The following is a 27,559-nucleotide window of genomic DNA, read 5'->3' as shown; positions in this document are numbered from 1 at the left end:
TCACGTTTCCGTAGAATAGAACCCGCCTACATGTTCACAGGGTGTAACGGACGTTTTGAGGCAGACTTCACTGTACATCATGTCGTGGTGAAACAGTTATGTTGGTATTAGAGTGACTAAGTAAGTAAATTTTGTGCTTTTGAACTGTATTTTAGTTACACCATGGCGTGCTGATATGAGTGCGAGGTGCCCTATTAGATGCGGATAGAACGTAAAATATGATGAAGGAAAACCCACGATCAAAGGTAAGTTCGTTTGAGGGATGAAAGTCAGAAAAGCTTATTCCGCCACCTTAAGTGACCGGGCCACCTCTTCTCCAAGGTTTGTGTGTTTGATATTGGGTGACACTGCACCTCGTATTTGGTCCCGGCTGCTGGTATATTTTGTATAAAATGCGTATAGCGAACTTCTCTTGTAACGAACAAATGTTTAGCGGTATCTTAGAGTTCGTTCCAGGTTTGAGTTTCACATGAACGGAAGTACACTCCGCCGTTTTGTTGAAACATTCCGAGACAAGACATACAAACACGCTCACTTCCCGAGGAGTAACGGAAGATGATCGAATCAAGCACAAAGGATGGCGTTTTGAGATTACGTCGGTCACGACAAAAGCTGTTGAGTGGTGACTCAACGTATATAATTTTCTTTACCTTCTCACCTTGAAGATAACAGTTTGATTAATGCTGTCTAGATCCCAGAAGCCGAGTTTCCCAAGGCGGCGAAACTCCCCATGATGTATACCAATGCTTCAGGGATAGGCTGATCAGAATCCAATATTCATTCCAATTATGATCCTTGATCTGGCAGTACCAGACTATTCTCCTGGGCAGCATCAAAGTGTTGAATGTCTACAATGAACGTCACTTTAAGCTTTCCTTTGACGTTATAAAAATACCACGTTGTGATAATGATGGAATTTTCCCCAAACAATTTTAAAGGAATCAGTTGTCAGTTACGGTAGTATCTAAATGATTGGACAATAATATTTGTGATTTGAAAAGTCCTTGAATCTTAAAAAACGGTTTTGGGTTTACATGTTGAGTGAGTGAGTGAGTGAGTTTAGTTATACGCCGCTTGTAGCAATATTCCAGCAATATCACGGTGGCGGACACCAGAAATGGGCTTCACACATTGTATCCATGTGGGGAATCGAACCCGGATCTTCGGCGTGACGAACGAGTGCTTTAACCACTAGGCTACTCCACCGCCCCTTACATGTGGAGGATATTTGCACATTTGACGTATCATTGACAATACCTATCTGATATAATTCCCTTTTTGACTTGTACATTGTTTCTGTGTTGTGTTTTGTTTTTCGGACGAACAGCTGAATTTTTTCAAGTGAGCAGGATGCGCTCAACTTTTCGAGAACCCCTAGTATCAACACTATATAAAACAGGTTCATCATCTTACACTTATGATATAGTCAGAATCGAACCTTGAATATCTTATGAATATGAAAAATGTTCCCCTTCTGTTCCATCGATTGAGTGTTTGGATGGATTGTTCTCGGCGCGGCATTATAATTTGCCTGATCTTTAGATCAATGTGCACTCAAATTACATTCTCAGAGCCCCGCAGAGTATACAGATGATCCAAGCTACCCTTGAGGCGCAATAAGGTTCAACTGTCACACAATCACCTCATCCCACTGGGTACCCATTCACAACTGGGTGAACAGAGGCATTCTTTGAACAAAGTCTCATGCCTAGAGATTCCGTGTGTTGCTCGTGACTCAGTGTGTGGCACTGTGAGGAGGCCTCAGAAACGCTCCAGACTAAAGATGAAACCGATGCGCCATTCTCTGCCAACACTGTTGTTAAGTGTCACCTGATTACTTTTCAAAACCACGTGACAGCTCATCTTTCCAAGTTCTCTTATATCTCTGTTGTCAGGAAGACGCGACATTTGCATCCTTAAGAAAAACAGAAGTTAAACACACGGTATTTTTCCTGCAACTTTTCCGAGAAACTAATCAAATTCTAATTGTCATAAATACGTTCTAATGTAGGAATAACCGTGGCGAAAATTACATTTAACTGGATTGTTAAGTTTGGTTGGAAGTTGCGTTCTTTATTTTTGTTCAAGTGTTTCACAATGTTTTGGATCTGAATGTTTTAAATATTTACTCAATTATGACCAGTGCTCTCTGATATGTCCTGACCAGGTCAAGTTGCTGTCTAAAATCTCAGGGCTTTTTTCGAGAGTGGAGAAACTAGTTCAAGCTAGTAACCACTGTGTTGATGTTAAATTGTTCTTTTCCTTGTTTCATTGGTGCCAAATATTATTTACATTTTTACTTTGTCATGATTAAAAGATTTTAATATGGTTAATCAAGCATAGTGATTTTGTTGTGGTTTTGCTTTAGAAATCAAGCATTAGCTCGATTATAAGTAGATTTTGGTTATAAAAAAATCTTGCAATACATTGCAATACATATCGCAATATATGCTTTCGCATTGCAATATATCGCAATATGAAAATTCTCTGCAAAACCAACCCCAAGTTTTCTGATGGTTTAGCTTAAATTTCCGCAAGATGACATCCTTCAATATTGACAAAAACGCTATTTTCAGCGACTGTTTACTCACTGGTGTGAATAATGGCGTCCTCCTTCTGTATCACTCAGAAGCGATCGTGCGGAAAATAGCATTCGAAATCATTCGAGTACAAACGTTTTCGAGGTAAAAGCTGTTATGAGAGTGTGTTTTTTTGTAATTTGTAATATGTAATATCACATTGAATAAGTGATAGTTGTTATGGGCCACTATGTTTAAAGTTTTGAGTGTGGGTTTTAGATCGCATCTCGCATCATCAATGGCAATAGTATTTGTAGCGGCATGCCTTTTTGATAACGCTTCAAAGTTGCCTCCCATGGCTGGCTCTATTTTGTTTTGACTTCCGGGTCTTGTCACGTCTTGTGTTTACGATGGCTTTCGTGAACGCTCTGAGAGATTAATGATGGAGCCTAGCTTTGCTAGAATGCTCGAGAACTGTGAAAGTGCTATATAAAGGCTGGCTCTTGAGTAGTGCGGGACGGGACTTATTACATGACTGGAGTTATACACAGCTGTCTGTCATCATGCCAAGAGCGATCGTGCCTGCCTATTCCCCTGATGTCATTGTAAACAACCTTCAATCAGTATATCTGTTCTCACTGTAAATGTCAAGACTCTGGTGAGTTATTATCTTATATTTGTGACCCAGTATTTTAGTTTTGTGACTCAATTGCATTGTACTAGAAATCTGTATTGTCATTCATTGTAGTTTGCTCATTGTTTGTTCAATATATTATTGAATATTTTAGACTTGTCTGTGTTGTATTTTGCTGGTTCAAAGGAGACTCTTAAACCTTTTACGGTATGCGCGAATTTTAACTTTTGCAATTTGGTAAGCTGTGTTCTGATTGGTCAATTCAAACGGTTAGCTGACGCGACCTTCTTCTAGGGTTTGTTAGACTCAGTATCGCTTTGTAACGAATAAGTTTACTTGGACTGCCCCCGAAAGTCAAAATAACTATCTTTTAAGAATCACTCGAATATTTCCTTGGAGTATATTCTAGGTGTTTCTGGAGCATGGCCATCACACAAGTTTAACGTTCATGATCATTTTCATGTAAACGCTGTCGTCGTTTGAGGCTTTTTTGGCACCAAGAATACCGGTGTCACCAAAGACGGATGTACGTCAGGGAATTTTCTGCTTCTGGTTGAGACCAGTGATCATAGATGTACACCATCTGGTGTATTCAGTGTATTCGAGTGGAAACCACAACGACAGATCTGGATTGTAGATATGCTCTCTGGGGTCGCTTATATATGACAATACGTTGAACGTTCTAATCTGCATTGGGCATTGGTTCAGACTGTTTAACTTCACTTGCCAAGAAGCTGACAAGATTGCTTCACTGGAGAGTCTGCGTTCAATGCGTTTAGTTGCTGTAAGTGAATTTACGAAAGGTCCTGGTAACCCTTATTTATTTAACAGTGTCAGTTGTTTCTTACAGTCTTTGGTTCTTGTCTGACCTCGGAATCATAATTAGCCTTTAGCATCATTCTCATTCTTGTTGGGCAAAATTCTGTCAATTTCGGATAATCTCTGATTGGCAAATGAATGTTCCTTTGGGCAGCATTCGCTTTGGATGCTCATCATTCAAGAGAATGGATTGGGTACAAGGTATTCCAAGTGAGTGAAACCCTCTCCTATTTACCGTGCTTACGTGTAAAAGTGAAAGAAACTATATGTGCAGGGACAGAAAGATATATTCAAAAGGAGAATAAGACATTTAAAATAAAGTAATGCATTGAATACATGAATTAGTTAGATCATAATCATTATATCCAATTACTGAACCTTTTGAAGTTTGATATATATTTTTGAACTTCTTTAAAAATCTGACTATTGTCTCTGTACGGAAGATCTGCACTGCCATTTAATAGTACCTCTAGGTTTTGGATGTGTCTTTGGCAAACATTCCTGTGATAATTGTTCAGATGCTCCTGTATCGTCATATAGGTGTAAGGGTAGCCTGGTAGTTTACGCACTCACTTGATACAAATGTTACCTTTCGATTCAAACTGTGGATACAATCTGTAAACTTCGACGAATTACCGGAATCTCTGAGTCATATCTCAGCTCTCAAAGGCTCCGTCGAGCAACATTAATGCGTTCCTCAGGTCGACATGTACTCATTCAAATTTGCATTGATAATTGTCGAGAATTCTGCTCTAGTGCTGTGTCCGTTGAGAACTGGTAACGCTTATATCTGCTTGTGGAAATATCAGAAACACAGTTTTTTATCCCGTGGCACAAATCTCCTTCCCACGCTCTAAAGCCGGTAAATGTCAAAACATGATTTTTGTCTCGCATAATGTTTCGCTAACATTTCAAGTACACAATTCATGTAGGAATTGCCACAATAATAAACACGCTTGCACAGCTCTAAACCCACAGATACACATGCATGCTGACAGCAGAATATATGGATAAACGTTGTCCACGGCATAGTGACGTTCATGCTAACATTGGTCAGCTGAAGCGGGTGGTCTAAAGCTATCACTCCAACTGTACAAGAGTTGAGGATTTCTGTTCCAGAGGGAGATTATTCCAATCCAGTTTTTTCAGTTTTGACTTATTAACTTCAGAATTGTATTGAGGACTTGACTTGAGTGACCTTGCTAGGCGGTGCATATTCACAAGGTCACGTTGATCGCCAGCTGCGATGCCATTCATCTATTGATACGTGAGAGGCAGAGCTTCTTTTTACAGGAAGTGTGCGAATGTCCTTCAACACTGGATTCTGCATGATGACAGGATATATTGAAACTCGGATGTAATGCAGTCTTATATATTATGTGACAGTACGAAAACAACAAATTACCGTTCGATTGAGTTTTTTTCAAAGGATCTGTATAATTATGCCACAATGTACATGTGCATTTGGTTAATAGTGAGTGAGTGAGTTTAGTTTTACTCCGCTTTTAGAAATATTCCAGCAATATCACGGCGGGGAACACCAATAATGGGCTTCACATATTGTACCAATGTGGGGAATCGAACCAAGATCTTCGGCGTGACGAGAGCACGCTTTAACCACTAGGCTACCCCACCGCACACCTTGGATGATAATCACACTAACACAAACTTGTTATTCACATGAATAATTGTTAGTAACGTCTTACCGTCACGGTTAAGGTTATGGAGACTATTTCTGCAACGTTGCTGAGAACTTGTAATCCATTCGGCTGTTCATTTGGTCAAAGCTAGAAACTTTCACATTATTTTTTTAAAGGAAATTGTTGTTTTTTTAGGTAAGGAAATAAGTTATTTTACACGGTTTGAATTTGATTATTCACAGATCTTTTTGTGGCAGTGCTTGTCTGTGATAGTCTAGTTCTTTTACTGCCCCATGTCGACAGATTTTATCGTAATTTGTTCACGATATGACTGAAATAATGCCGAAGTCACTTCAAGTTTTAACTCACTCACCCAAGGCGTAATATAGGTCTGTTAATTTAAACATGTTAGAAGTTCAAAACAAAGTAGTAATAATAATCGTATTTTTTGATAATATAGAAGCATACATGAAGATTTAGACGCACATTAAATATGACCAGCTTTTAAGCAGCAAGGATTACCAAGTATGTTATATTGCGTACCTCGTCTTTCAACTGCCATATGACCTTAAGTCAAAGAGTAATCTGTTCAAAGAACGAGCTTGGGGAAGGGTCGGGGAACTGAGATAGAATGTGATTCTGTTTCAACGTGTTTGGATTTATGTCTTACTGCGCAAATATTTCATGATGATAGGATTTGTATTTCGTAATAAAAGGACATCTTACACCAGGGTTTCATTTCGTTGTTTCTTTTATGAGGCATAACGGTTGTTTGAAATGGCAGAGGATGACATGTTTCATGGATCGTTGTGATAGACAGCATTCCGTGAAGTCTAATCCTTTTCGTTGATACTGAAACACCAGAAATAATAAAGTGTTATATTCCAACCCAAGAGGAACAGATTCTGGATTGGCTGATGTTCCGTATGTACAATAAATGTGTTCCGAGGAGAAGAGGGAGCACTGACATAACCAAACATCTGTGTTCCGTGGATGACAGGAAGCACGGACATAACCAAATATCTGTGTATACTGACGGAAGAAAGTAACTGTGCTTTTGTGTAAATCAGTGAGTAAGAGAGTTAAGTTTTAAGTTTCCAGCTATATGGCGGCGGTCTGTAAATAATCGAGTCTGGACAAGACAATCCATTGATCAACAGCATGAACATCGATCTACGCAGTTGGGATACGATGACATGTGTCAACAAGTCAGCGAGCCTGGCCACCCGACCCCGTTAGTTTTGAGTAAATGATATGTTACTGAAGATAACAACATACTATTTTCTCATTTGTGTAATCAAACCTGGTGTAACCCTGGTGTAACCAACAACCGATAACTGGAGACAGAGAAACGAGCAAAAATGAATGCACAATGTTAATATCATGGGTAAATAGTCATAAGCAGAACCCTTTCCACATTTATAAGAAATCTCTGCTGAAAGCAGAGTTGATTGTGCAATTGTGACTATATCATAAGCATATATCTGCTTCAGCAGCACTGTTTCTGTGGTGCAGGGACAATGCATGGAAGACTGAAAATGTTCCAAATGTCTACCAAACATTGGGTCAACTGAGTTGGCATTTCCGGATGGTTCTGATCTCGTCATAGGCATCGAACCATCTCAAGCAAGGACAAGTACAGTACACAAATGTTGTTATATCAAAAACATTTTGCTTCATGTCCAATGAGTGCAATTTGTTGGCAGATGCGTGGGATATCCTTCTGCAATTTGACGTGTAGCGTAGCTAATGTCATTAACAAGTACGTCGAATAATGATTCGAGGGGATATCTTTCTTACAATGCTTTGAAAGGTGTACAATATATGTAAATAGGTACTATATGTGTGTGTGATTGGAATATTGCAATGTTACGTAAAACCATATACTCTCCCACTCAGTCTCAAGAATCTACCCATCTTCAACTTCGCTCCATCAAAAAAAAAAAACAGCAACACTACAAACAGTTGTGCAAATAGCCTAAATGGCATATCCACTCCGTCAGACCATGGACGGCCCATAGATGCTGCAATTGGCAGTTGCTTCCCTTTAGCGTGTCAGGATCTAGTGATTATTGGTTTTCTCCAATGTGAGGCTGACACGTTATGGAAACTTCAATTAAAATATATAAAAGGTCACAGAGCAGCATGCCCCGGGTATCCGCCGAAACAGATCCACTAGGAGTAAAAAGGAAAGTAGCGATGGAAATTAATACGAAAATATCACGGAAAGGGACTTAAATCTCACTCCCACGCAGGGCCGAATGATGGTTGGGAAATGGGTCACATAGATTACAAACAGGAAAATTCAGTTTACCTTCTTGTAAAACTGGTCAGAGAAAATCATCATTGCTTTCGATTATTTCGATGCACAGATTTTACCTTCATAAGTGTTCAGGCTGGGATATGCACGTATTGAGTTACCGGGCGAGAGCGGGCCGTCAAAACCAGAGAAAAATTAATATACCAGGTCATTGAAAGTAACGTTATTTCCCTCAAATGTTTCTTCTTTTGTTCGAGGAATCGTAAAGACAGAGCGACGCCAAAGAGGAATAGAAATAAACATAAAGCAAATGTTTCATTAATACATTTCATTCGGATAGTTAAACTTCCATCAATCGCCGTGGCGTTTCAATAATTCATCTTGTCATCACATCTACCATCCGACTGCGTTGTGGCGTCGCGTATCAAACGAAGGCGGTAGCTAGGTTATCGTGTCAGCAAAAAAACTATTGGAGAGAAAACAAAGTCCATGAAATTAAACATCATCTCCAAAATTGAAAGCAGCCCAGCCAACAAGTAAGGTCGGAATCTCTTCTCATAACTTGTTATTATGAGTGCGAATGTCTGCAATCGGATGGCGTGTATCGGTTTAATCATTTTTGAACGACAAATGATGTATATAACCACAAATTCTGTGATGAAAACCTTAGATGAAGTATTTATTGACAGAAATAATAACCGATTAAATTTTGAATGTAAACTTATTTTACCATGTATAGTATCTGCTCTTAACAACATGTTGAAATGAACAACGATAATTTAATGGAATATATATTGCATATGTTCAGTGTGTGAAACTGTTTCTTCCTTCCTGGTTTCTGTTTCCTTACATCCTCGGGACACCGATGTTTGTTTATATCTGTGTTTCCTTACATCCTCGGGACAGCGATGTTTGTTTATATCTGTGTTTCCTTACAACCTCGGGACACCGATGTTTGTTTATATCTGTGTTTCCTTACATCCTCGGGACAGCGATGTTTGTTTATATCTGTGTTTCCTTACATCCTCGGGACAGCGATGTTTGTTTATATCTGTGTTTCCTTACAACCTCGGACCACCGATGTTTGTTTATATCTGTGTTTCCTTACAACCTCGGACCACCGATGTTTGTTTATATCTGTGTTTCCTTACAACCTCGGACCACCGATGTTTGTTTATATCTGTGTTTCCTTATATCCTCGGACCACCGATGTTTGTTTATATCTGTGTTTCCTTACATCCTCGGGACACCGATGTTTGTTTATATCTGTGTTTTCTTATATCCTCGGACCACCGATGTTTGTTTATATCTGTGTTTCCTTACAACCTCGGACCACCGATGTTTGTTTATATCTGTGTTTCCTTACAACCTCGGACCACCGATGTTTGTTTATATCTGTGTTTCCTTACAACCTCGGACCACCGATGTTTGTTTATATCTGTGTTTCCTTACATCCTCGGACCACCGATGTTTGTTTATATCTGTGTTTCCTTATATCCTCGGGACACCGATGTTTGTTTATATCTGTGTTTCCTTACATCCTCGGGACAGCGATGTTTGTTTATATCTGTGTTTCCTTATATCCTCGGGACACCGATGTTTGTTTATATCTATGTTTCCTTACAACCTCGGACCACCGATGTTTGTTTATATCTGTGTTTCCTTACAACCTCGGACCACCGATGTTTGTTTATATCTGTGTTTCCTTATATCCTCGGACCACCGATGTTTGTTTATATCTGTGTTTCCTTATATCCTCGGGACACCGATGCTTTTTTGTGTTTCCTTACATTCTCAGAACACAACTGTTTGGTGAAGTCTGTTCTTCCTTACAGCCTCGGAACAGTATAAGGCGCTATGAGGCAATTTTGGCGAGACCACATGTATTGTAGGGCAAGACTGAAGTCCAAGAAACTCTCAGGAGTCAAACTGCCAGACACGGTCACCCATCCAAAGACTCTCCGCGACCAACGCTGCTTAAATTCATTTGGTGTGTGGCCTGAGTTCCATCAGGGATAATCTACAACACGTCTTGTAGTCTCCCTGGTTCCATACACCACATAACATTCCCTCCTATCATACCCATACTTCGCCATTTTGTTCACTGGAGGCATTTTTTAGATATTGGTTAGCTCAATTGCATTAGTGGGTCCCTTCCGGGTACAAACACAGACTTTCGTGAGTATGTGCATCAGCTGCTGTGCATGCAAAATGTGAAATTTCTTTGTGATCAGATTTTGCGTTTAGATGCAACGAGACGCTATTGTAATAAATGGACATCTTAACGGTAGCTGCATTCGATTAACTAACTTCCTCAGTTTTTGTCGTTTATCTATTTACTTAAGTTGGTGATACCACTACATATTCAAGAGAAAAACTTTCATCTGCAAATGAAAGATAACTCTTAATAAACGTCCACTTGTCTAAAATAATCATATTGTTTACAAACGTTCCAAACTACTGCACAGAAACGAACACGTTTAAATACATTTTTTCCTGATCAGTATGTTTGCGAGATGTGATTTATAAATGACAATGTTTAAATTCAAGTTGAAAGTCTAAAAGCAAAACCATGTATGGACAACAGTAGCAGCCAATAAATATGTCAAGTCAACGAAGACTTGATGAAAATGTCGTTTTCATGCTTATTTATAACGAAATCTGAAATATAACCCGAGTAACATAGTGGGGAAGAGCATTGCACATATCATTAGAATTGACATTTAATGCGCTTTCTTTACGATGCAAAATGTCAGTAGATGATATATATCCCTGAAACTGTAAACTTCCCACTTCCACAGTCAACTTTATTGAAAATATAAATCCTAGATGGAAGTATTTACTCTCAAGTGAAAAATATAGATTAACGTTGTCACGAGAAAGCCTTGTAAAAAGAAACGTGCTTCGAAAAAAAATTCCATATGTGACAATGCCTCATCTACAAAAAGGATCATTTCAGGGCTTCCTCGATATGAAAAACTAGTCTGATGAATTTAGATTTACGAATATTTGAAAGGAAATAAATCAAGCAGGAACCAGGTTTACTTAATTCTTGTTTTCTCTCATCTTTTACTCAATGTTTCTTACAAGTAAGTCCCGTAAAGATCCGAATTGATATTCAGTAACCCATGCTTAGGGTAAGAGGAGACTAACGGGATCGTGTGGTCAGGCTCGCTGACTTGGTTGACACATGTCATCGTATCCCAATTGCGTAGATTGATGCTCATGGTGTTGTTCACTGGATTGTCTGGTCCAGGCTAAATCATTTACAGACCGCCGCCATAAAGCTGGAATATTGCTGCGTGTGGCGTAAAACTAAACTCAAGCACTAACTTTCACAAGTTACGATGGTGGTTCTCAAGTGTTCGTTTTACTTACAAGCCTGTATAAAATTTGACACTCTTCTTGTCTTAAATCCTTTACAACTTATTGGCGATTTGTAACAAATGCTGTAGTTTACTATGATGAGAAGGGGGAAAGATGGATCTATGGTGGTGGGGCCCCTGAGAACTGTCCAGTGTTGCCAATGTGCTAAGATCGCCATGAAGGAATCTTCAGTGAGTAAAACTCATTCACTTGTTATAAATTCCTTGAAACATATGAATATTATGTCAGAGGTATATTTCTGTCATAGCTAGAGGTACATCTACCGAGACTAAGTCAAACATTTTCGTCAGTCGTGTCAATCGTTAACAGGACATTACTTCGCCGTTTCAACGTAACAGGCATAGATACCCCCATGTTCTGAGTCGCCTTAGAAATGAGTGAGTTTAGTTTTACGCCGCTTTTAGCAATATTCCAGCAATATCACGAAAGGGAACACCAGAAATGGGTTTCACACATTATACCCATGTAGGGAATTGAACCCGGGTCTTCGGCGTGGCGAGTGCTTTGAACATCAGGCTAACCCACCGCCCCCTTAGAAATGAAGTAAGCCTTAAGTCATTTTTCATGGTACTGTGAGTAAGTGTGGTTTTAAGTCGCTTTAGCAGTATTCCATCCATATCGGTGGGGGACCAGAAATGGGCTTCACACATTGTACCCGTCTCGGGAATCGAACCAGGATACTCGTCGTGACGAGCTTACGTTTTAACCACAACCCTCTTCCCTCATAGTATGAAAGGGTTGTAATGTATTGTTCTAAGACACAACAATTCGATAGCTTCTTCTGATTGTGGTCAGAATTGAAACATTAGCACATTATACCCCTTGATGAGAATACATAAGTTGTTAACCCTCCATGACCTGTCAGTCTACATCAAACCGTCCCCAAACTGGTTAACCCTCCATGACTTGTCATTCTGCATCAAACTGTCTCCAAACATGGTAACCCTCTATAACTTGTCAGTCTGCATTAAACCTGTCTCCAAGCTGGTTAACCCTATATGGTCTATCAGTGTGCATTAAACCCGTCTCCAAAACAGTTAACCCTCTATGGTTCTGTCAGTCTGTATTAAACTCATCTCCAGAGTGGCTAACCTGTCAGTCTGCATAAAACCCGTCTCCAAACTGGATAACCCTCTATGATCCGTCTCCTAACCAGTAAACCCTCCATGACTTGTCATTCTACATCAAATCGTCTCCAGAGTATTTAACCCTCTGTGACCTGTCAGTGTGCATCAAACCCGTCTCCAAACTGGTTAATCCTCTATGACCCGCGTCTAAACTGGTTAACCCTCCATGGCTGGACATGCTCCATCAACCCGTCTCCAAAGTAGTTAACCCTCTATCACCTGTAAGTGTGCATCAGACCCATCTCCAAACTGGTTAACCCTCCATGACCCGTCTCTAAACTGGTTAATCCTCTATGACCCGTCTCCAACTGGTCAACCCTCCATGACTCATCTCCAAACTGGTCAACCCTCTATAACCCGTCTCCAAACTGGTTAACCCTCCATGACCCGTCCAAACTGGTCAACCCTCCATGACTCATCGCCTCAACCCTCCAAACTGGTAAACCCTCTATAACCCGTCTCCAAACTGTTTAACCCTCTATGACCCGTCTCCAAACTGGTCAACCCTCCATGACTCATCTCCAAACTGGTTAATCCTCTATAACCCGTCTCCAAACTGGTCAACCCTCTATGACCCGTCTCCAAACTGGTCAACCCTCCATGACTCATCTCCAAACTGGTTAATCCTCTATAACCCGTCTCCAAACTGGTCAACCCTCCATGACTCATCTCCAAACTGGTTAATCCTCTATAACCCGTCTCCAAACTGGTTAACCCTCTATGACTCCAAACTGGTCAACCTCTCTCCAAACTGGTCAACCTCCATGACTCACTGGTTAACCCTCTATCTCCAAACTGGTCAACCCTCCATGACCCATCTCCAAACTGGTTAATCCTCTATAACCTATGACCCGTCTCCAAACTGGTCAACCCTCCATGACTCATCTCCAAACTGGTTAATCCTCTATAACCCGTCTCCAAACTGGTTAACCCGTCTCCAAACTGGTCTATGACTCACCCGTCTCCAAACTGGTCAACCCTCCATGACTCATCTCCAAACTGGTTAATCCTCTATAACCCGTCTCCAAACTGGTCAACCCTCCATGACTCATCTCCAAACTGGTTAATCCTCTATGACCCGTCTCCAAACTGGTCAACCCTCCATGACTCATCTCCAAACTGGTTAATCCTCTATAACCCGTATCCAAACTGGTTAACCCTCCATGACCCGTCTCCAAACTGGTCAACCCTCCATGACTCATCTCCAAACTGGTTAATCCTCTATAACCCGTCTCCAAACTGGTTAACCCTCTATGACCCGTCTCCAAACTGGTTAACCCTCTATGACCCACCAAATTGGTTAACCTGCCAGTCAACATCAAACCGTGTCTACATTGGTTGACCGTCTGTGACCTGTCAGTCTACATTAAACCCGTCTCCATATTGTTTAACATGTCAGTCTACATTAAATCGTCTCCAAACTGGTGAAGGGGCGGTGGGGTAGCCTAGTGGTTAAAGCGTTGGCTCGTCACGCCGAAGACCCGGGTTCGAATCCCCACATGGGTACAATGTGTGAAGCCCATTTCTGGTGTCCCCCGCCGTGATGTTGCTGGAATATTGCTAAAAGCGGCGTAAAACCAAACTCAGTCAGTCAGTCAGTCTAAACTGATTAACCGTCAATCTGCATCAAGCACATGTATACCTCATTTTTAAATGTAATCACTTGTGCTTGGACATTTTGTTGTTTGTATTCGCTGTATGGCATCAATACTTTTCATCGCCACGCTTTGGCAACTTATTACTGTGGGCTGAAAAAATTAAAAGAAACTTTTTTCATAAATGTCTCATAAATAATTGATGCAATCAGTTTTTGTAACATGAGTTCGTTCGGAACAAAATACCTGAACAAAGGTATGTCTGCATGCCTGATTTCACTCAACGTACTCCTGATGCTTTGATCATGTCCCATGCATTTTCATTTATTCAATATGCCAGCGCTGTCAGTTAAATCATCAGTCAATAGCGACCTTATATTCTAGTGTATGTGTATGTTTGTTTTCTGTTTTATAGAGGAACAATGTTGCTTTCGATAAACGTATAATTAAGTTCCATAGCTGTTGCTATGGTAGAGAGGTACTGTGATTCTATGCCAGGCTTGGGGCGGTATTCATAAATTAAAAGCTTCTAAGATTTTTCTTAAGAGTTAAGAATTCATAATCCACTAAGAAATCTTAGTTTCCATAACAACGTTCTTAACTTGTAAGAAAAAAATTAGACAAGTCATTTTGTTCTTAGTTTACTTCTTAACTTTAAGAAACCTCATGAGGACACCTAACTAATTAAGAAAATTCGTAGTTATCCAATATGTTCCTCCGTCCATTTAGGTTGTCTTCATGTTTTTGTCGGAGGATCCATTTTCCTGTCGTCTGCCTTAAAAGGTTTTCCTATCTTTTCGACTGAGGAGTTCGTTTCCATTACTAAAATTAGACTTGGGGTTTTCCGAAATGTCATTCGCGTATCGCTAATACGGGTACATACGATCCCATCATGCTTTATAATTTCTACTTAGAACATTCTAGGTTATAAGAACCTTTTTAGCTAAGATTTTTACTTAGTTTGGGTTAAGAAAGAAACTAAGAATTGTTCTTAAACTTAAGAATTCTTAAGGAAACTTTAGTTAAAAAATAAGAAAATTCTTAGAAGCTTTATGAATACCGCCCTTGGTCCCGAGTAAGCCCTGTAACACGTGGACATGTTGGGGGATACATATCACTGTCTCCCCTTGTGATGTCATTGAAGGACAGGTCCCAAGTGTCACATGCTTGTCTCCCAATGCCGATGTAAGAGAAGGACAGGTCCCAAGTCTCACATGCTTGTCTCCCAATGCCGATGTCGGGGAAGGACAGGTCCCAAGTGTCACATACTTGTCTCCCAATGCCGATGTCGGGGAAGGACAGGTCCGTAGTGTCACATGCTTGTCTCCCAATGCTTATGTCGGGGAAGGACAGGTCCCAAGTGTCACATGCTTGTCTCCCAATGCTTATATCGGGGAAGGACAGGTCTCAAGTGTCACATGCTTGTCTCCCCATGCCGATGTCGGGGAAGGACAGGTCCCAAATGTCACATGCTTGTCTCCCCATGCCGATGTCGGGGAAGTAGAGGTCCCAAGTGTCACATACTTGACTCCCCATGCCGATGTCGAGGAAGGACAGGCCCCAAGTGTCACATGCTTGTCTCCCAATGCCGATGTCGGGGAAGGACAGGTCCCAAGTCTCACATGCTTGTCTCCCAATGTCGATATCGGGGAAGGACAGGTCCCAAGTGTCACATGCTTGCATCCCCATGCCGATGTCGGGGAAGGACAGGCCCCAAGTGTCATATGCTTGTCTCCCTATGCCGATGTAAGAGAAGGACAGGCCCCCAAGTATCACATGCTTGTCTCCCAATGCCGATGTAAGAGAAGGACAGGCCCCAAGTGTCATATGCTTTTCTGCCAATACTTATGTCGGGGAAGGACAAGCCCCAAGTGTCACATGCTTGTCTCCCAATGCTTATGTCGGGGAAGGACAGGTCCCAAGTGTCACATACTTGTCTCCCAATGCCGATGTCGGGGAAGGACAGGTCTCAAGAGTCACATGCTTGTCTCCCAATGCCGATGTCGGGGAAGGACAGGTCCCAAGTGTCACATGCTTGTCTCCCAATGCCGATGTCAGGGAAGGACAGGCCCCAAGTGTCACATGCTTGTCTCCCAATGCCGATGTCGGGGAAGGACAGGCCCCAAGTATCACATGCTTGTCTCCCAATGCCGATGTCAGGGAAGGACAGGTCCCAAGTGCCACAAGCTTGTCTCCCAATGTCGATATCGGGGAAGGACAGGTCCCAAGTGTCACATGCTTGCATCCCCATGCCGATGTCGGGGAAGGACAGGCCCCAAGTGTCACATGCTTGTCTCCAAATGCTTTTGTCAGGGAAGGAAGGACATCATTTGCAAAATGCTTGTCAGACAGTCAGAGTATTGGAGAGGTGGAAATGTGACGGCGCCAAATCTGGTGAAAATGACAATGTTAAAAAGGATGGTTGTTCCTGAAACAATCATCGTTGAAACAGGAATGGGTCGAGCAACCGCCCTCATCTACCTTCAAATAAACTACCAGCCAGACACATATCAATTTGTATTTTGTTTACCCTTTATATTGTCTTTTATGGGATTAATTATCGTTTGAGTCGTTAATTATTGAACATAGTTGTGTAACCATTTACTAATTTCACAATCCAGTTCATATCGTTCAGAATTCAATTCGAAACTCAACACGTTACGGTATTATGTTGGGATTTGGTAAGCATGTTCTTATCGTTAGTACTTAATCCATACTTGCACAGGCGGCAGTTGAGCAAATCACTCAACAGCATATTTTAGGCAATATCGAGATCTCGCACACAGACTAAAATGTGCGTTGCCTGGACCCTTGAGTCTGTCATTTCCAAGAATCATTTGTCAAACTTTTGGATGTTAGTAGTACTCAATTTCCTCTAATAGACGCCCGGACGTCTATCAATTTCACGCAAGCCGTTGAGGGACCACCGCCTATTCTGCTTAATGCTGGCACAGTGGCAACGCACAACCCTAAAGAATCCCATGTTTTTCAAAATGTACTGTCGAAGCAAGCGGCCGTAATCAATCACACGGAGTCGAATCAATGCCCGGCTCATATTTTTGGACAGAGTTTATGATCCTCGCCAATTAGAAACCGGCGTGAATTGGAAATTTCAACGCCTTGTAAAGAAAATGCATGTACCGTTTACAATACCAAAGAGTTTCATTCAGAACACACGGTGTAAACCGTCAGATGCAAATGTTAAGATTTGATTTCTCTGACAGGTTTCAATCAAACGCGTGGTGTGAGGTGCAACATCCATGCCGTTTCAAACTTGGGATAAGTAGAAATTGTATTCGTGAGGACCAAAGACATTCAGGATTTTGAGTCATGATTTCCAACGTTTCCTTGAGCAATGTCATTTCGGCACAGGCGGCCGTTCGTTTCACAAAGGCATTTCATCTTGTAGTTTACATTATCTTCTCTCATAATATGATCTTCATACAAGTACACGTATTCTCTGAGACATATGCTCATGCACTGGAAGGAACTTCTCTCTTAAATGAAAGCTGGGAATCAAAAAGAACATAGAGAACGAAATCTCTAGTTCCAGAATCAACTAAGAATTGGCTTCGATTTGATTAAACTGCATCGGGTCGCCTTGGTTTGACTTGGGTGGCTTTGGGTTTGTCGAAAAAAAAAAGAGATGAATTGCTTTTTCGAGTGACTGCTCACTGTATTTATCATATGAAGATTAACCGTTAGGGCAATGTAAGCCACAGATACAATCTAATACGGCAAGGTTACCTCGGTACATCAGTTTAACAAATTGCCAACGAATTGGTTTTCAAATTTGCAACATTTCTTATAGCCGATCGGGCGATGTGGCTCCAGTACGCAGTGAGATTACGCGAGACATTTCTTGATCAAGGCGACATATCGTACCAAAATCAATTCAGTTTAACATAAGGGGCTGTGCAACGAACAAAGCCTGTTTTGAGTTACTTGCAATGTATTTACTACTTCTGTCCGACTACCCACTCTTAAACGCTAAGGCATACACGTCGTTTAGCAAATCAACATCCGAAAGGTTTACCTTAAAACGAATAACACATTTCCATGGAGTGTGCAATATTGGCTTTGCACTTAGCCGTGCTCAAATGCATTTAACACTTTCTAAGAGATGCCCAAAAAGGAAACTAGTTATTTGCTGTATCGTCACATAGCAATTAACACGGACGAAAATGTTAAAGTCATCAAAAGCCACCCAAATATGTTGATCTTATACATATACGACTGCTTGTGGTTCTTTTACAATACAAGTCTGGTTGCACTTGACTTCAAGCTTCCAGAGTGCAAAGCTATGACCTTTTATTTCATGTCATCAATGATGGCAAATATATACCACTTCAAAGACCTTTTCATCCCGTCAGTCTTTTCTCAGTACCCATTCAACGATAAAATATTACGTTCATCCCCAGCAAACAACGATTACGCGTCGAAGTACTTTCATGACCAGGTTAAGATGTATAGACAAACATAGTGAAAAAAATTGAATGCCCATGACGCTGGTGTGGCTTGAAGATCAAATTCGTTCAATGTATGGATCATGCGGAGTCGTAAAAATGCTTAACTTGATGAATTGATACTAAAAAATGTGGATACTCGAGGAGTCATTGGAGCCCCGTGTTTAGTAAAGCAGCATGAAATAACCTTTGGCGGAAACATAACGTCATTACCGATTTTCAGTGATCCATTTATGTAATTTGCACAGTGAAATCTGTTCCAGCGGATAATCGAGGCTGAGGATTCTTTGACGTTGACGTTTTTTTATTTAACGAAGAACCGAAGTGGAGTTAGTTTAATTTCTGATGATTATGCTTTAACAAGAACTTCATAGTACGCTGGGCTTGGAACATGTCAGATGGAATTGGGATTAACGTCGCGTTCATGGTTATTGTTAAAGGTTCAAAGACTTGAGTGTTGGCAAATAGACCCGGGGTACATAGGTCCATAACAAAAACCTGAGTAGGCGTATTGTTAACATGTCACCTTCTGGTGCAGAGGGGCGGTAGGGTAGCCTAGTGGGTACAGCGTTAGCTCGTCACGCCAACGACCCGGGTTCGATACCCCACATGGGTACAATGTGTGAAGCCCATTTCAGGTGTCTCCCGCCGTGATATTGCAGGAATATTGTTAAAAGTGGTGTAAACCTAATACAGAGCCTGTACAGTAAACAGTAACCTACCTTTATAACATAACTAACCGCTCTGTTGGTCCCGGCCAGTTGACGTATGTTTTAGTTGAATCACACTTAACGAACTACGACCATAACGAACTACAAGTAGCGGTGCTTTGACTTCATTACAAGCGTATTATACTATGTTTAGATAACTGGAGCGGTTGTCTTACTTCTCAGCTGTACTTTGTCATATGTTTTGTGGTAAACCTTCATTGATATTATCTGTTACAATAGTGTCTCTCCATGAGTGAGTGAGTGAGTGAGTTTAGTTTTACGTCGCACTCAGCAATATTCCAGCTATATGGCGGCGGTCTGTAAATAATCGAGTCTGGAACAGAGAATTCAGTGATCAACAGCATGAGCATCGATCAGCGCAACTGGGAACCGATGACATGTGTCAACCAAGTCAGCCAGCCGATCACGCTAGTCGCCTCTTACGACAAGCATGGGTTACTGAAGATCAATATTCTAGTAGTCTTGATCACTGGAGTGACTAGTAAAGACTCGATTATTTACAGACCGCCGCCATATAGCTGGAATATTGCTGTGTGCGGCGTAAAACGGAACTCACTCACTTATCCCGTTAAGGTCGAGCGCTTACGGCATAACAAGCACAATCGCCATCTCTGAACGTCCTTTGGTATGACGCGACCAGGGGATAAATACGCAGACATTTTGTTACCTGGCAGACTCTCTCTATCCATTGCACCACGGCGGCGTCCAGAATAGATTCGATCGTGTTTGCCTTGGTAATGCTAATATTCATTGTGGAAAAAGCGGCGGAAATTGATTTCTATTTTTTAAGTAAGTCTTAATATGAAATGAAACACCGTTCGTCAGGACAGTACGATTCCCACTGAAATCCTCCGGATTAACTTTTTTTCTGAAAAACAAATCATTAGGCAGAAAATGTCACCTCTTATATTCCTCAGTGAAAGGGTTTCATTACTTAACCTAACCATGTTTGACATTTTGAATAAATAAAAAATACACGCAGAAAAAAAGTAATTATGCTCTGTAAGTGTATTAAATTAATGAGATATTGTGATGTACCACATGATTTTGTGAACAATAATTACGCTTTTATTAAATGTCAGTTTAAACAAATCCCAAAGGTGTATAAGTCTACAGACACGTCTGCGAATTAATCGATTTGATTAGTTCCTGATTGCCGAGGGGATTAACGAACGATTATGACGCCTACGCTTGAGTACTGCTTCACCCACAGGGGAGCTGAGTCGGAGCTATCAAAACAGTTTACATGCGAGGGTGAGTGTACACACATGTGAAAGAAGAAAATAATTAAAAAAATTAAAAGTCGACTGCATTAAGGCCCCTTGGCAAGGATAAAACAACAGCAGTCTAAGGATTTATGAATGCTAGACAATAATCAAACAAGCTAAAGTTCTGGCTTGAAGCAAGCAATACTTGGTCTCTGGGAAAACCAAAAGGAAATCTTAAGCAAACTTCGCGGCGACGCTTTTTCAGTGTGGAGAATACCACAGAGACACTCGATTATACAGTTTGCTATCGAACGATCAGTTGGAAATAACACTGTGAAATCGAGTTTCAACCATTTCAATGCAAATGGCGGCGGGTTGCTTTGGACACTGACATGTCGTCTTTCGAGAGTGTTGGATTATTTCATTTAACAGTAATATGTTATCAAAGGGATTCGTTACGATGGGCTTTATGGAATGTCAGACTGTTGCGATGAAGTGGCCGACGACGACCATCTTATCACTGAGCATCCATGGACTGACTGACTGAGTTTGGTTTTACGCCGCTTTTAGCAATATTCCAGCAACATCACGGCGGGGGGACACCAGAAATGGGCTTCACACATTGTACCCATGTGGGGATTCGAACCTGGGTCTTCGGCGTGATGAGCGAAGGCTTTAACCACCAGGCTACCCCACCGTCCTGAGCATCCATGGAGGTGTGGCCGACGCAGTTCCTACCTGACCATGTTTTAGCTTTACAAGACCTTCAATACAGGATCACAGAAAAAGGAGGTACGAAGTAATTGTAAGAATCTGTGTTTTATGTTCTGATGGATGCCCAAGGATAATAGACATCCTCACCGAAAGCCAGGTACGTGAAAACGTTCAAATGTTTGTGAAAATAATATATTTCGAAATATTAATGACACATATATAAAATATGTGGGTTTGTTTATTCGATATTGTAATCCAAATATATTAACAACTAACAAGTGTCATTTGGGGAAAGATTTCCGCGCGTAACCCCCGTTTTATTTTATCATTCTATACCTAAGAACAAATGTTTTTTTATTATCAAAAACCCTTAACACTAACCCTTACCCTAAATCTAAACCACACCCTAACCCTAACCTTAAGACCCTAAACTTAACCCTAAAACCTCGAAATAATCCTAATAAATAGAATACATTTCAAACGGGGGTAACGGGCGGAACTCTTGCCCTGTTGTTGACTCAAAACATTTTATATTTCCAGGAAGGGTGAGAGATCGCATCCGCTGTGGCCAGTTTCGCAAGCGCAGATCCCTGTTCACAGAACAGGGGTTATGCAAAACACAACTTAGCTGAACTTAAATATGTTACACTCAGGTATTAAATGAAATATTAAATAACTAAATGTATCTACATAAGGTCATGTTTACAGGGTAATCTACATTTTTCCGAATAGTCGAATCAGGTACAGAACATAACGGAGAATCTTTATTAAAATAGTCACACCAGGTTTGAACCTAATCATTTGGCAAAGAGCCTGCAGCACCCCTTGAATGCTCCAGATAATTTTTCAACGTGTACTTACTCCTTATTTTTTCAATATAGGTGTAGTGGAAAGCCTTAAGAGTACATTTAGAGAACTGAATGGAATTTAATGGTGTATCAGTAATCTTGTATTTCGTTTCATATATGCACCAAACCATTGCTGGTCTTGTGTAAACAGGTCAATAAACAATAAAACAATACTTTTTCAGATAAATACGTCTGTAAATGATTCTAAGACAATAGACCATTGCTGTGGTGCGTATCTGCTACGTTTTCTAAATTATTTCCTACCATATCGTCCATATTTTTTTCCGTACATACGCCGATACGGCCCTTATCTGGAGCCCTGTACCCCTCCCCTTAATGTTTTTTTTTTAAACATGATGGGTTTTTCATAACTTCATTATTAAAGCGGCGTAAACTTAAACTCACTCACTCACTCACTCACTCACTCACTCACTCACTCACTCATAACTTCATTAACTTATAAGTAAACTTTTAAAACTATTCATAAACATGATAAAGGGTCCAATGTTGTAACTAACAAAGTTTCTTTTTTTATTATTCTCTGACATCCAGCATCCCTCTCCGTGGTGTATTGGTTAGAGCGTCCGCCCTGAGAGCCTCGACCGCATCATACCAAAAGACCAAAATATGCTTATGGTACTTGTTGGTCCAACTTGGGTACAACAAGGACTGGTCGGCTTGGAGTCAGTACAATGTGTTTGAGTGGGGTATTCATGCTTAACTGCGGCATGGTATCTCAGTGAGTTAGCACAATAAAACCAGCTTAAACCTGGGCACACATTTTCACACACATATGAGCGAAATTTCCTAAGTATCAACCGTGAAGGTCCGGGTTAGAATGAACCTTCAGTAACCCATGCTTGTCGTAAGAGGCGACTAACGGGATAGGGTGGTCAGGCTCGCTGGCTTGGTTGACACATGTCATCGGTTCCCAATTGCGCAGATCGATGCTCATGCTGTTGAACACAGGATTGTCTGGTCCAGACTCGATTATTTACAGACCGCCACCATATACAGTAAACTCTTCCTATATATATATATTTATCATTATTTTTGTATTTATATCTCGAAGTTCGAGATTGACATACACACGATTATAATTCGGTTAGATAAAAGGAATGTTTTAAAAATATAGGCAATTTAATCTGAAGTTTGATTCGATCAGGAAACCGATGTTTTTTACAACAAATCCGCAATCAAAGGACTGCATAAGAACATGCATTGATGGAAGGAAACATTGTGGATATGCAAAGCAGGTTACAAAGCGCTCTGCCTCATGACCCCAATTTTCAAGTACAAAGAGGCCGCTTAGACAACCACAACACTAAATTAACAATAGTTTATTGGAGATTTCAGTTCTGTCAAGTAGTGATAAGAATATATGACAGGCATGTCAATCATGATGAAAAATATAATAATTCAGTGTCGTAGCAATGTGTTGTTGTCACACCATAACCTAGCAACTCGAGAAAAAACAACATTTAAATGCTCTGGCAGCACCAGAAAATAACCTTGCCACATCGTCATGTTGTATTTTTGGGTGGTTTTTTTTGCGCCATGCTAATTAACCAGCAAGAATGATATGATCAAGATTTTGTAATTCAGAAAGCACACAGCCGCCCTCAGCAGTTTTCCAGCAAAATGACAAAAATCTGGACAAGACAATCCAATGGCTGACATCATGAGCATCGATCCACACAGTTGGGATACGATGACAGCATCAACCAAATCTGCGAGCGTGACCATCCAATCCCGTTAGAAGACCAATTCCAGCCCGGATCTTCAGGGGTCTCCTTGTTTGTGAATTAGGGCTAAATCATAATATCCACACCCGTGACGATCTGGGTTAGAATTGGTGTCCAACTGGTGGTTGTGGTCAGAGGCGAGTAACGGGATGGGGTGGTCAGACTCGCTGACTTGGTTGACACATGTCGTATCTCAATTGCAAAGATCGATGCTCATGATGTTGATCACTGGATTGTCTGGTTCAGACTGCGGCGTTAAACCAACCAACCAACCATAATATGAACAGTAGTTCAGTTGACTCTGCACCCCTTTCCTAAATGCCGTTCAGTAACTGAACTAACCACCACCTTTTCCCACATAATCGTCGGCTTGGAACAGATGTGTTTATTATGATCCTGATATTATAAGATCAATCCCCTTTTTATCTTGTGTATTGTACCTATTGATAGTTTGGATTTAAGATAGACATTCATCCAATCTGGTATTGCCATTCAACACCATGTGGACACATTCTTTTTCACTCGGATTATTTGGATTTCCCTCATATAGTTTGAGGGGCGGTGGGGTAGCCTGGTGGTTAAAGCGTTCTCCCGTCACACCGAAGGGTCGGGTTCGATTCCCCACTCGGGTACAATGTGTGAAGCCCTTTTCTGGTGATGTTGCTGGAATATTGCTAACAGCGGCGTAAAACCATACTCACTCATTTCCCTCACTCATATAGTTTTAGAAGTAGACAGTTTTGTATTTAAAACCAGATCCAATTGGACTAATTCACAAAACGACTTATAAAACGTCTGGGACAGTGAAATAACACCCCATGAAAAAAAGATTTTCCCAATTGACCATTCGTGTTTTCAGTTTGGACATTGTCAGTGCATTTTGCACTCTTATCCACTTGTTTATATTCCCCAGAAGAGTGATCACACATCATTTTACTTGATTTGATTACATTTTTGTTCCCTTAGCTATCAATAAAACAGTGTTAAGTAATAAATGATGAGCTTGAAAAAGTTCCAATAACTCTGGAAATTCTTAAACCAATGTTATATGCATTCTTTGAATGACATTTAGAAGTCATAAACATAAAGGGCGAATATTATGGGAAATACAGACGATGGCAATAAAACAACGTCTCTCTCTCCCTACGAATATAGTTAATAACATGCCTAATCTGTCTACGTCGTGAACAAATGAAATCATGTCATCTACGCCAAAATAACGATAGTACAATGAACTCCTCTTCATACAGGGGCGGTGGTGTAGCCAAGTGGTTAAAGCGTTGGCTCGTCAAGCCGAAGACCCGGGTTCGATTCTCCACATGGGTACAATGTGTGGAGCCCATTTCTGGTGTCCTCAGCCGTGATGTTGTTGGAATATTGCTAAAAGCGGCGTAAAACCAAGACCCATGAAGATCCGGGGTAGAATAGGTCTTCAGCAACCCATGCTTGCCACACAAGGCGACTATGCTTGTCGTAAGAGGCGACTAACGGGATCGGGTGGTCAGGCTCGCTGACTTTGTTGACACATGTCATGGTATCCCAATTGCGCAGATCGATGCTAATGCTGCTGATCACTGGATTGTCTAGTCCAGACTCGATTATTTACGGACCGCCGCCATATAGCTGGAATATTGCTGAGTGCGGCGTAAATCTAAACTCATTCACTCGTAAAACCAAACTCACTCAGTCAGTCCTCTTCAAACAAACAGAAGCATTCGTTCCATGCAGTTAATCGGTACATGTTGTACATTGATCACGGAATGCATGAGATAAGTGTTTTACACGGACTCTACATGTGAAATAAGCAATGTGCGTGCAATACACAGGATAACGGTTAATGTATGTGTTTCCTGATTGCTAACACATATTTCACCATGTGATACTCCACCCTGATCACGACACGCTAACAAGAAGTGTACTGTACAATTTTGGAAAGGTGTATCTTGTAATCAGAAGGTTTTTTAATGTAAAATATATAATTTTTCTGGTAATTATGTATTTATTGCGACCTTTGCTCAAGTGAATGACATGAATCCAGATGTGTTCAATCTGATGTACATGTCAGATGGAATCAGGAGCAAGACATTTGTGATGCCTTTTTCCATAATTTGAATTGTTAAAAAGTGCCACACCTCGAAGATCAGACTATCTTGTCGGAACGGTGAGGATGTTCCCTCAATTTTAATTATGAACTAGTGATATGTGTCAGACCCGCTTTTATTGACTTCGAGGGCGAAAATATCGGGGTTAATATTTTTCATACGATGCCCTCGGGCAAAATATCACTTTGTCATGGTGACGTGACGTCATGAACAATGTTAAGACGTCACGTTTCTTCTGTGACGTTGCGTTCTACATTCGGCGACGGCGGATAGCCAACCTATGTTTGAAAGTAGATTTGGGTTTATCATCCAAAACTGTGTTCCACAGGAGATATCGCTTGTGTGAGATCAAACGATATCTCCTAGGAGATATCGTTTTGACAGTAGATTTTGTACAATGCCCTGACAATGCTATGACGTCATGTACTTGATGACGTCACAATGCTATGACATCGCTGCACTGCAAGTCTAATGGCAGTACCATGTTCAGAGATGTACATTTTTTCATTGAAAATTAATGAAGAGTGATTTTGGATGATAAATAGAATCTCACCCTCGTGTCTTCTGATATCAAATATATCAACACTCGTTGATAAAGTAAAAATATCCTCGGCAAGCCTCGGATATTTGTAACTTTATCAACGAGTGTTGATATAATTGATATCAGAAGACACTTGGGTGAGATTCTCTATTTATTATCCCCCGCAACTTCGTTGTTGCGGGGGATATAGAAACGAGTTCCGTCAATCCGTGCGTCCGTCACACTTTGTCCGAGGCATATCTCCTAAACTATTCGGGATAGCTTAACCAAACTTGGTACACATGTCAACCATGATCCCTAGATGTGCCTTTTGGGGTTTGGACCCAGTTATGAATTTTATTTTTTGCTGTTTCCATGGAAACGTGACTTAGGCTGTGACTATGAGGATGTGATCTTGTCCGGAGCAGATCTTCCAAACTATACATGCTAGCTTCATCAAACTTGGTACACACATCAACCATGATCCCTAGATGTGCCTTGGAGACGTGACTTAGGCTGTGGCTATGAGGATGTCATGATCTTATCCGGAGTAGATCTGCTAAATTATACATGCTAGCTTCATCAAACATGGTACACATATCAAGCATGATCCCTAGATGTGCCTTGGAAACATGACTTAGGATGTGACTATGAGGATGTTATCTTGTTGCATTTCCATGGCAACAAGTTATGCTTCAACTGAATTTAGTGGTAGTGCTCCTTTCTGGAGCAGATCTTAAACACCTTTCAATACTCTCCTTCCACTTTGCTGTATACACTCCAAAACATTTGACATAATCATAACTAGTAGACATATTCATAAAGAGTATTTTGCCGTTGCGGGGGATATTGATGATTTTGTCTTCTTGTTTTTCTCAATTTGACGACTTCGGTAACATACAGAATATTATATTTGCGAGTTTACGGCACTCGTGCCAAAATATCGGTATATCACTCGCTTTCGCCAACATTTACGCACTCGTGTCGTAAACATTGTACGGCATGGGCACACATATAATATCCTCTATATATACTATACATATACGTTCATGCATTTACCACAATATATTTCCATTGCAGGCAGCGACGATAGATGACTAATCCTTCAAGAATCCGCATTCCAGCTACCAGTAATACACGATCGGCTGTGTTGATTCAATTTTTCAAGTAAAATTCTATTTCTTTGAAAATGTATTCCAGTTTTAACAATTGTATATCAATAAAGGCAACCGTTTGATATGTAA

The 27,559-nt window shown here is 40.8% G+C and overlaps 1 long non-coding RNA gene across 1 annotated transcript; it reads left to right on the top strand.

The window, feature by feature from the left end:
* Positions 1 to 27,559, top strand: LOC124284837. Its single transcript, XR_006900651.1, has 2 exons — positions 1 to 245; positions 27,396 to 27,559. It is a non-coding gene; the product is annotated as an uncharacterized LOC124284837 (long non-coding RNA).

This window comes from Haliotis rubra, unplaced genomic scaffold, assembly GCF_003918875.1.
Source record: "Haliotis rubra isolate DU_JTF1 unplaced genomic scaffold, ASM391887v1 Scf346, whole genome shotgun sequence".
Taxonomy (NCBI): Eukaryota; Metazoa; Mollusca; class Gastropoda; order Lepetellida; family Haliotidae; genus Haliotis; species Haliotis rubra.
Note: the sequence above shows the minus strand (reverse complement) of the source record. Positions and strands in the feature narration are given on the sequence as shown.